Source organism: Sphaeramia orbicularis, chromosome 16 (assembly GCF_902148855.1).
Source record: "Sphaeramia orbicularis chromosome 16, fSphaOr1.1, whole genome shotgun sequence".
In the NCBI taxonomy this organism is placed as follows: Eukaryota; Metazoa; Chordata; class Actinopteri; order Kurtiformes; family Apogonidae; genus Sphaeramia; species Sphaeramia orbicularis.
The window spans coordinates 57,712,389-57,724,637 of NC_043972.1; positions in this window are offsets into that span (position 1 = coordinate 57,712,389).

The window sequence follows — 12,249 nt, forward strand, 5'->3', positions numbered from 1 at the left end:
TTACAAATCATCAAATACAAATTAAATATGTAACCTTACATTTTTTCATGAATTAAAGTCCTTTTCAGATGCTTTTTAATCAGTGTTTCCAGCATTAATTCCAATATCATCAGCAGCCCCAGTGATCAAGTGGTAAGGCTGTAGTATGTACTTCAAAAACTGGTATTTTCAATATGTTTCATATGTTCCAGATTTAATGTTGCACATTGACTTTAAACATTTATTCAAACAGTCATCAATGCAATGCAGTGGTCAAAAGGTAAAGCTCAGGAATAAAAACCTAACGTAAAAGCTTTGTTCTTCCAGACTCTTAACTGAATAAACAGAAACTGAACAGATTTAAAGATTGTACAAATATTTCATGTTAGAACCTGTGACAGGAAAATAGATTGAAGGACAATGAAACAGAAACAACTTTCAGTGTCAGATATGATCCATGTCATTAAGTGGAGACTCACTTCTACACAACCCATTTATTTTCACAAACAGGACATAAAGCACATTGACTACATCACGTCAGCTGTTTGTCTGTTTCATGTGTTCACATCACATGAGTTTTTATCATGAACATCAATCAAATCAATGTCAAAACCATGTCAATCTGGAATTCAGCCCACAAACAACAACCGTCCAATCAAATCCTGTTTTTACTGAAATAATAAGATTAATTTATTACAGACTTTTTTTGACACACAAATCAAATAAAACTCCAATAAAACACAAACAGAAGCTTTTCTCAGTTTCCATTTCCAAATGGTGATAGATTTATCAGATCTAATCTCAGCAGGTTGGTCGATCCGTTGTTGAACAAACGGTGGCGTTTCCATTCAGTCCACAACTAGACAAATGGTGGCATTTACACTGGAAGCATCAATCTACTGGAAAAATCAGGAGTTTCTTCAAAGACGGCAGTGTTAATATCCATCGAATAAACAAAACACAATGAACATTAAGACTGAACAATGAATGTAGAACAGAAAACTCTGGTCGACTCAAAAGCACAACAAACTCTAGTTCTGTCAAGTCGGCTCCCAGACTGTGTGTTGTCTGTCTTTTCTGTTTTGTCTGTCATTTCCTGTTTTATTTTGTTAAGTTTCCCTCATGTGTCATGTCTGGTGTCTTTACTTCCCCTCCTTGATTGTTTCACCTGCTCCTAATTACCTGACTCCTCCCTGATTGTCTCCACCTGTGTCCAATTGTCTTCCCTCCCTCTTGTGTATTTAAACCCTGTGTTTTCCCCTGTTCCTTTGCCAGTTTGTGTTCTACCTTTGTGTGCTCACTTACCAGTGTTTTTGGATACCTGTCAGTCTGTCTGCCCGTTTTGCCTTCCGACCACCGATTCTGCCTGTTCCTTGTCTGCCTGCTCGTCTGGTTCTGACCTGGTTCGTACATCCGACTTCTGATTCTGCCTGTTCCCTGTTTTCCTCAGCCTCCAACGTGTTACCTTGTGTTTCGACCCTCGCCTGGACTTTGACCGTGAGTAGCCTGTCCCTCATGTCCCGTTGTCTCCTGAATTGCCCTCCTGTGTATGACCCGGCTTGTTTTTTGACTATCCTCTGTTTTACCCTAGTCGGGGTGCTGTCGGGAATCCTCCGGCTCGGCCGTGCTGTCCATCCGCATTCCCCGCTCACAGCCCGGACGAAGAGTCCAGAAGCACACGCCTTCACAGACGTGTTAACAATTCTGTGCTGTGTTTTTCCTACTGTGATTGTGTTTAATAAACACTCTCAATTGGTCATCTGCGTTCTGGTCTTGCATTTGGGTTCAGCCTTTGTACTAGTCCCATTACAAGTTCATAGGTCTAGGTCTTCAGTCTACATATGACCATGCCATGATGATAATAAAGGCATTTTAATGTTTAAAGAGTGCCTTGGATTTTTATTCCAGTGTGATAAGTACTTTTTGAATCCCTTTTTCCAAAGAGCACCTCAAACAAACTCTTTTTTTTTGGGTCCGAGAAGCATTCCTTCCCAAACATTTTTTAAACTCTAGTTCATGTTGGACATGATGAGATGGAACCTCATCTGGATGTGGCTTTGGAGATCTTCCAGATGTAAATCTGGAAGATCACAATTCAACTCTCCAACCATGGATGAAGGTTTAAGATCATGACCAAGGAATTAAAGTCTCATTTTTAAACATCAAAAGTCATATTTCAGTATAAATGTTGTTCTGTTTTAATAAAAGCATCAATACATAGAGCGAAGAACTCTGGACTATTGTGAGTAAGAAGGATTTTCAAAAACAAGTCAGAACATTATAAGAATAAAGTCATATTTACATGTGTATAAAATCTGTGAATAGAAGCTGAGACGTTGATAGATCATTAAGCATCAGAACAGAATGAAGCTGTTTATTGGTTCAGCTGTGAAACTGTTGGTCAGATCCAAATATCAGCTGGACTCACACTGAACAAGTGGGACTCTACAAATGGGATGTTTCTTCCTGAACTCTCATTGTGATTGTGTCCGCTTTCATTCGGATCCGCTTCACGGAGACCTGGAAAAAACATGGTAGCAGACGTGTCCAGTTCAGACTCATGTGTGTGACTCAGTCTAAAGTGCACTGGATCCACTGAGGACAGATGTGAACGTACCTTATAGTAGAAGAAGAGGCAAATATCAAATATGAGCAGAGCCAGGATGATGAGCACCACCCTGATGATCAGATTTGTCACCAAGTCTGAAACACAAGAGAAACAACCTTTAAAACAACGCCCATGGAACATGTGTTTGAAGACAACGAAGAAATACCAAAGGACTGGACTGGACTGGACGGACGGACGGACGGAAGGAAGGAAGGACACCTGGACAAGTTACCAAAGAAGGAAGACCAAAGCAAAGGGAACGACTACAGAGGCAGAACACTCTAGTCCACACCTGGAAAGATTTTCACTAGAACTATATCAGAGGATCAAACCAGCAGCAGAGGACAAGCACCATGACAACCAGGCTGGATTTGACCAGAACAGATCAGGTGTTGATCAAAGAACACCCAGTGGATCATGGTGGAACAGTCTGTAGAGTGGAACCTGCCTGTAAATAGTCAACTTCAACCACTGTCAAAAACCATTTGATGACATAAACCGGTCCAACACTCTGGAAACTCATGAGACACTACGGAATACCAGAGAAACTAGTCAACGTTGTGAAGGCCATGGACCAGGGAACCAACTGCACAGAAAGGACAACTCTCACAACCTGTCCATGTACAGACAGGAGTACGACAAGAATTCTGTTCATCCAGGCAGTTGATTGCATCATGAAGGAACCGACCAAAGGAAGACAAAATGGACTCCAATGGACACTCTGGTAACAACTGGATGACCTTGACTTTGTGGACGGTCTTGCCTGACTGTCTCATACACATGTACACAACAGAGTAGGTTTGATTCTGATATTGGTGGGGACACAAAAGTGCTCCAAGGTAGCACTCCTGAAAGTTGATGTTTTTTTCCATTTGCAATCATGATTTCAAGTTGTGTAGAGCTGATCGCACAAGCAAATAATAATTGTCAGGAAAAAATTTCAGTAACTGACATGTTTATAATGCATATCTGAATACAGTAACTGAGTACAGTTATTGCCTGAGGGAAAAAAGGCTTTTACTTTCAATTAATACATGTAATTTATTCCCCACAAACATAGATGTATAAAATCACATCTAGAATCTGAGGTTTTATTGTGTTTCCCCACAATAAACAGTTGTTCTTTTCCACACAAAAGCATGAAAATAAATAAATCAAAATAACTTTTAAAAAAGTGTATCTCTTTGGCATTAAATATTGTCTTTTATTCAATATCTGTATTGTTTATTGATTTATTTTGCACATACATAACGAATCAAAGACATAATAAAACAGTAAAGATGCAGGGAGAGGCAGAAAGCCTTAAATGGCTTGTTTTAAATGCATAAACATTATAAAAGTTAGGAGACTTCCATAGTCTATATACATTCAGAATTCATTTTTCAAAAAGACTATGTTATATAGAGTCTTTTTATCAATAGATATCAATGCAATATAATAACTGATTTCCTTAAATATTTCTTAAAGGATATCTCTGATGTGCTATTTCCAAGAACAAACTGGATTGTTTAGCCTTTACAGTTTCATACCCTTGAAGTAACTTACACTTTGACTCCTAAAGAAGTGTCTTATGTCCAATTTTCTTCTCTTTGACATCCTTCAAATCCTAATTACCAAGCACACAGGCACAGATGCACATGAACACAGATACACACACGCACGCATGCAAAGAGACACACAAACAAATGTAAATGGACATGACACCACTGATTTAAAAATTCTGTCCAGCTGACGTGACCCAGGCAGAATAAAAGGCCAAACATGTTCACAACTTACACTGGCTGTTGTTGCAGATACATATGCACTGCCGCCCGTCCGGTCCAACTAGCATGTTGTAAGTAACGTTTACAAGCAGATGGAGTGACAGTGGGGACGGCCAGTCACATGTACGTTAGCGCCAGAGCCAATCGAAGAGTGAGATTTAGGTTAGAAGCGGGACTTGTAGCAGAGACCGACTGTTAACCCTTTGTGTACCATAATCATTGAATATGGACAGCAGTTTTATTGGTCGGGACAATGCAGTAGCGGCTGGATATTGGTAGGGACATGTCCCTAGTGTCCCCATGCAATTCTACGCCCCTGCATTTACAGCTTCAAACAAAGACAGATGAACTGAACCGACAGCCCACACATACATCCAGGAAAGTCCAGAGTTTTTCAGTTAGACAACATATCAAGTAATCCTGTCACAGTGGATAAAAGATCCCTGGAAGACTCGAACCTTTGGAGTATCATCAACAAACAAGGCAGAGCAGAAGCTGATATAAAAGCAAGAATCAGTAAAGCAAGAACAGCATTCACCCACTGGACACAAGTTTGGAAAGACACAAAGACCTCACAGCACACACACACATACAGCTTTAAATTCAAATGTGAAATCAGTTCTGTTCTGTGGCTGTGAAACATGGAAGGCACAAAGACAGTCCTGGACAAAGTCCAGACTGTCATCAACCGATGCATGAGAACAATCCTTAGGATCAAATGGCAAGACAAGGTGACAAATGAAGAACTGTGGGACATAAGTGGACAGAATCTAGTAGAAGAAGAAATCGGACTGTGGAAATAGACATGGACTGGACAGACCCTCAGAAACCCAGGCAATGACATCACAAGAGAAGCACTAGAGTGGAACCTACAGGGAACAGGAGCCAGGGGAAGACCACACCAAACCTGGAACTGGTGTGTAGAAAACCACATACACACAATGAATTTACAGTGGAAGGAGCTCATGAGGATTGACCAAGATACAGGTGGAGTTCACTGGTACGAGGCCTAGACCCTGCCAGGGGTGGAAGGCAAGGGTCATGACCTCATCTTAAGGAACCAGTATATGGAACCAAGACCTGACCCACTGAATCAAGCCCACATCAGAACACTGACCCAACAGGGTGGGACTGCAGGCACTAGGCATGATGGGCAATCACTGCCCCCACAGGCCTGTACTGGAGGCACTAGGCATGATGGACAGTTTATTCCAGTTTTATATATTTCAGCTTGTCCTTCTTTTTCTTCTTGGTTCAGGCCAATGATTGGACACCTCTGAAACAGTTCCATCTGTTCCACAACCACAGGACATGTTTTTTCTCACAGCTGTTTAAGACATGAGAAGTTGCTGGTTGCCTCAGTTGGGCTTAAATTACTTGTTGCAGCTGAAACCCATGGGTCAGTGCAGTAATTATCCAATGGACAGATCTGAACTGTTACTAATAAAATCCTGGTTCAGACATTTGTGTTTTTCAGACTGAATGTGTGTCTGTGGACACACGAGACAGAATGAAAAAACAGGACCAATGTCTCCAACTGGTCAGATCCAGACCAGTTTAGGTTGGACTTTAATCTGTGGACATTGTGGACCCTCAGACACACAGGTTTTAGTCAGACTGGTTTATAGATTCCATGAGTTGACTTCTGAGCTGAAGTTGACTTCAAAGTGTTGGTTGATATTGAAGTGGACTCGTCCTATTGGACAGATTTGACACCAGTGCATGTGTCCAACTGTGTTGGTCCAGACCTCCATCTGCTGCAGCTCATAGATTGACTGATACCAGTGAACCCCCTCTAGACCCTGGACATGTGGACCACACACACACACACGTACAGATGCACCTTGAACTGTGGACACTAACTGGGCTTCACATTCAACTGGATGGACTGGGTTTAAACCTGGGTTTAAACTCAGCTGTGCTTTGAACTGAGCTCAGATTAAAGCAGTGTTTGTTGGTTCAGCCCAGTCTCTGACAGGTTCAACTGGACCGGCTTTACCTGATCTCAGTTCTACCATCGTGGTTCTGCTCACTCTTATTCACTCTGCTCACTGGGAATGTTGTGGAACATGGTCATGTGACTGTTACTGATGCATTGTGGGTGTTTTGTGTGTTTGTCCTGACGTTACCTCCAACAGTGAGATAGAGGGCAGGGCTCTGAGACGACGAGAAGCTGTGGTTATAAACGTCCACTTGATAAACACATGTGTAGTTCCCTCGGTGGGCGTAGCCCATGGCAGACAACAGGAAGTGGGCGGAGTGATTGACAGCTGGCAGGGTGCGGTTCAGTGGCTTCTTGGTGTTGGAGATCAGCTGGAAGGAGCCTCCTGGGTACTGGGGTCGGACGGAGCATGTGATGGTGAAGTCGGAGCCCACCAGCACCCGGAACCCCTGCTGGTAGACCTCAAAGACCCCGTCAGACAGGGAGATGTTGGGCTGAGGCAGCAGATCTGTCCACACACAGAGACATGATTGGACCAAGCAGCACACATGAGCACAAACAAGCAGTCAGAGAATCCATCCTCCTCAGAGACACAGATGGATCTGATCCACAGGAGTTTGGGATGGGATGAACACTGACCAATGAAAACATGGAGGAATGGGTCATTTAGAGCCCAGCTGACCTTCAAAGGCATTATGGGTAAAAAATGACAAACATGTGGTGGTTTTACAGCCTCACATGTAACATTTGGTCCTTTTGTCCTAAATGAGACTAATGGGAAATCTGTTTGTGTTTTCAGCCTCATCTGGTCCAAATAAAGACGTTCATTTGGGATCTGGACGTTACAAAGGTCAAAGGTCAATATTTGACACATTTGACAGAAAAAACAATGAACTGAGACAAAATAATCAACTGATGAAATGAAAAGATTTATTAGATGAAACTTTAAACGTCAGAGTCAGAACCATCTGGTCACTGAGAATTCAGTTCAGACACAGTTTGTGTCCGTTTGTACCTGAACACACCACGTCCACAGCAGATGATTGGTAAAAGTGATCATCTAGTTCAATACAGTCCCTCAGTCCAGATGTCAGCTTTATACAAGGAACTGAGACCCTCCACACATCTCTGCCAGTAGAGTCATCTGTTGTGTTGACTGAAACAGCTGATCCACAGTCCAGATGTTGACACAAAGCAGATCCAGACTTCAGGTCCCAGAGTTTATAAGGGTCTCCTACTGGTCTCCACTGTCCCTGGTGTTGGATCTCCAAAGCACCAGCACAGTGGCTCGGCTGTCCCACCAACCTGACACCACCTGGATGTGAACAGAGACACAAAGACATGAGTTAAAGAAACACAGTCGTATGAAAGCCACGCCCCCTTGGTACCTGAACAGGTGAGTCCAGCAGCTGTTCCAGGTGAACAGGTCTTCCCAGTGGAGCTGGACCTTCTACAGCCCAGGACCGCAGACTCATGTCCTTCACACTGGAGCTCACTGGTCCAGACTGGAGCCTCCGCTGCTCCATAGAGCCCCCCCTGGAGGAGCCCAGGAGCCCCACATCCCAGCTCCCTATAGACCACCTGGGTATAGTTAAGGTCCAAATCCTCTTCACACACTGAGGACCAGGACTGGTTGGACCAGACCTCCAGTCTGCCTGAACACAGACTGGAACCATGGACCCCAGTCTGACAGAGTCTGTGGACCCACAACAACACAGAGACATGTTTAAAGACACAAAAGCCCCTGGACAGACGGCAGTGTGAGGGTGGACTCTGTCAAAGCCTCCTGTCAGTCATTAGTGACACAGGAACTAAACTGGACTCATGGACCAGTTCAACCAGAGCCACAACGTCCTCAAAGAAAACACCAAGACACAGAACACACCAATAAAAGGCCCTTTAGTGTTGAATGTGGAGCTGAAGGACACAGTGAGTGTGTGCTGTTGTTGACCTGGATTCCAACAGGGGGCACTGTCTACATTCAGACTGGACTCAAACAGGCCTCAGGTCCACTCTGTGGATCCTCAGTCACAGGTTAGAGTTAGTTTAACGTCAGCGCTGGTGGAGACACAGTCATTCTGAAGTCAGACTGAACATTCAATATGTGTGAGTGGGGTCTGTTCAAAGGCAGTGGGTTTGATGCACACACACAATCCCAGTGGTCAGTGAATGCACCATTTTGCAGTGGGTTTGATCAGTGACCTGTGCACTGGTTCATCTCAGACCACTGGAAACATGTGGCTCATGTCAAACATCTGCATTTAAGGACATGGTTCAGTGTCAGTCATGTTTCCATGGTGTCCTCAGAGTCCAGCAGACCCACATAGAGCTGGAAAAAGAGCACATGGACCAACACAAAGTCCAGTTCAAACAAATGGACTCAGTCCTTCTGAGCTGTTCAACAGCCTGTTGGAAAGCAGAGTCATGTGACCACATTCATGGACTGGAACTGAATTCAGCTGCGTGTGTTTGATGTTTCAGTCCAGCTGTCCAGTGTGTGGACCTGGTCTGACTGGGTTTGGTTTGACACAGCTCAGATAACACACACCTGAATGGAAACATGGAAGAACTGACAGAATCAGGACCATCTTCAGTAGACTTACCTGAACAGGTGAGGGACAGGGTGGAGATACTGGGGTCACTGAACACAGGATGTGTTTTCACACAGTCCTTCAGTGCAGATGTAGAGAGAAGACAGGTGGGGCTAAAGAACAATGCAGAACCAGATGAACCAGATCTTCTCCCAGAAACAGCAGATCCACAGTCCAGTTGACGACATATGACATCTGCTGCCTTCAGGGTCCAACGGTCATAATAAGGACCAGGGCCGTGCAGAGAGCTATAAAGGGGCAGGGGCTCAAACTTCCAAAAGGGCACATGAAAACGAATAACCACCAATTACAAAGTTCACATTTGGCAACAAGCAACATTATTAATCCACAGCAAGTCAAAGATTGACCAAATGGTCCAGATCAATGTTCTCAATACTGGGTGTGTCCTCCCTGAGCCCTAACACAGACTGTGCACCTTCTGCACATACTCTGGATTCACCTCCTGATCCCATCTGGGGGATGTTGTCCCACTCTTCCTGAAGGGCCTGGATGAGCATCTGGCGGTTGCCAGGAACTGGACGCCTAGCATACACGGATCTACCAAGAATATCCCACAGATGTTCAATGGGATTGAGATCTTTGACTTGCTGTGGATTAATAATGTTGCTTGTTGCTAAATGTGAACTTTGTTGAACTCCCCTTTGTCATATTTGACATTATCCTCTGGATACTCATCCACTGTTTTGTTGTTTGTTGTATTTTGTTTGTTAATTAAATGTTTTTTGAAAAACAAGAAAGAATTTGTTTTCATATTTAATAAAATGGTGTGAAATGGCATCACATAGAATATGTGATAAGTTTCTTTTGATGTTCAGTTTCTATACAAGTGGAAATAAAGATGTAATGTGTAGAAGTTTTGTGTGTTAATACCCTGCAAACATCTAAATCTTACCAGGTGTATTTTTCTCATTTCTAGTCCAAATATCTCATCACACTTAAAATAAGACAAAATCACCTAAAGAGTAACTTTTCAGTGAGATATAAGAACTTGGTTTTAGACAATAGATCTGGGAAATCTTATTTCAAGAAATCTTAGTAAGATCATTTTCACTTGTTCCACTGGCAGATTTTTTTGCTTAATTCAAGATTTTTTTGCTCAATTCACCAAAAAAATCTGCCAATGGAACAAGTGAAAATTATCTCGGTAAGATTTCTTGAAATAAGTTTTTCTAGATCTATTGTCTAAAAATAAGTTCTTTTATCTCCCTTACAAGTTACTCTGTAGGTGATTCTGTCTTATTTTAAGTGTGATGAGATATTTTGACTAGTAAATGAGAATAATACACTTGGTAAGATTTGGATTTTTGCAGTGTAAGTCCAAGACAAATTCTTCAAAACAGATGTTAAATTATGTATAAAAGCATGACAGTGAATGTTAATAACTAGAAATACCTTCATTTTACATCTGGTTTTACACCTACTTTTACAGTGAAACATTGATTACTTAGTTTCTTTTCATTCTAGGACATATTTATGATGATATTTAGGTTTTCCACAGTTAAGAAATAACCATGTAGAGGAAGTGTTAACCCAAGCCAAACCATTTAACATTACATGATAATAATAAAGTTTATATTGTAGTATTTCTAGCTGTATCATTTAATATTGACCAGGTTGATGGGAATATTTGTGGAGGTTTGTGGTTATTTCAAATAAGATTCACTCAAGATGTTTGAGGCGAACACGGATATTACGATAATGGATCCAGCAGTTTCTGAAACAAAAGCAGAAATGTCAAAGTGTTGGCACTGATGAAAGAGTCGGGGGATTTTACATAAGTTTTATGACTCTTGTACACCAGAAGGGCCGGATTTAGGTATTGGATGAGAAGAAGACTTGGATGTGTTTTCTTTTTATGCAATTTTATATCGGTTTAGCAGAATTTAATTACTTCAGCACATTTTAACCCATTAAGACCCAGTGGTACTTTTATGGCAGCTTCTAAATGATTTTTTTCTCTCTTTTTAACATTTCTCATGTGATTTATCACCATTTATTATAATAAAAACCTCTGTGTTTTGCATTTTTCAGTGTAAATCACTTCCTTTACCCTATATTTAATTTACTGATCATGTAGATTAGATTAGACTTTATTGATCCACACAATGGGGAAATTACTTTGTTACAGTAACAGCACAAGACGTAACAGGCTGCCGGCATCCCCGGCGCCATAAATCTTGACAGAATAATGCAAAGCACAAGTATAAGACATCATACAGTTTACACACAGTACACGTGGACACATGCTGGAATTTTTCCATGGATTAAAAGGGAGTCGGGGGACAGTGTGAATAATTAGGCCGACAGCAGACGTCAAGTGGGGGGTGGGGGGCATGGGGGAATGGGAGATGCCTGAGCTGTGTAAGAATTGTGGAATGTGTGTGCTAAGATAAGAGACACCAGTGGGTTCGCTCTGTCCATAGTCCAACCTTCATCAATCTTATCAGTTCTTATCAGTTCAGCCACTGTTGTCTTGACCATGGAAGATGTTTTGACTGCAGTGGGACTGAGAATAGAGAAAGAATGTGCTGCTTCCTCAGTTCCCAGGGGAAATAATTTAGACCGCTGGGGGAGACTTGATTGCTGCATAAATTTAGTATAACTTAATTTTGTTATACCTGGCCTCAGCATTCCTTAGCCCTTTCGTCCAGTGAGGTCTCTACGCAATTCCTTGATCTTCTCCTTGAGTCCGGCAGATTGACGGAGCCCCTCCATGGTTGCCCTCAATCCCTCTGCGGACTGACCCGTGATGTAATCCAACTTCTTATACGAGTCCCCAGCCCGTCCGGTCAGGTCTCGCACACTCTCCTCCGTCTGCTTCACCGCCCGTTGTAATTCCTTCACATTATCACTCACCACTCCGAAGTGCTTCCCAATTTCCACCGACAGCAGCGGGGTCTCTTTGCATGCTGCTGTCTTGCTGATTTTGCGATAGATCAGGACCATTCCCAAGCCAATCAGAATGTGCCCCACCATCATAATTCCAAACAAAATCACGTCTTCTACATCCTCCACCGACAATTCAGACAGACAGACCACCCTCCACTTGTCCCAAGCGTCCCGGGTGTATCCGGCTGAAGCTGTCCCGTCAGGGCAGGCGGGTTCCCCAGGACCATTCTTCCTTGATGAAAAAATTGTGTCAATTGCGCTGAGCGACCAGTTGATCAATTCCATATTTGCTGATCGAGAGCTCAGTAATCATGTTCATTAAAGCTCAGAGTAAACTTAAAGGTATTATGCAAAAACAGAGAAAACGGAAGAAAAAGTGACTGTTTCAGCAAGTGAGGACTATTACCATGTGTTAGAATTTTGCGGCTAAAACTCAACAGTTTATGGAAATAAAAC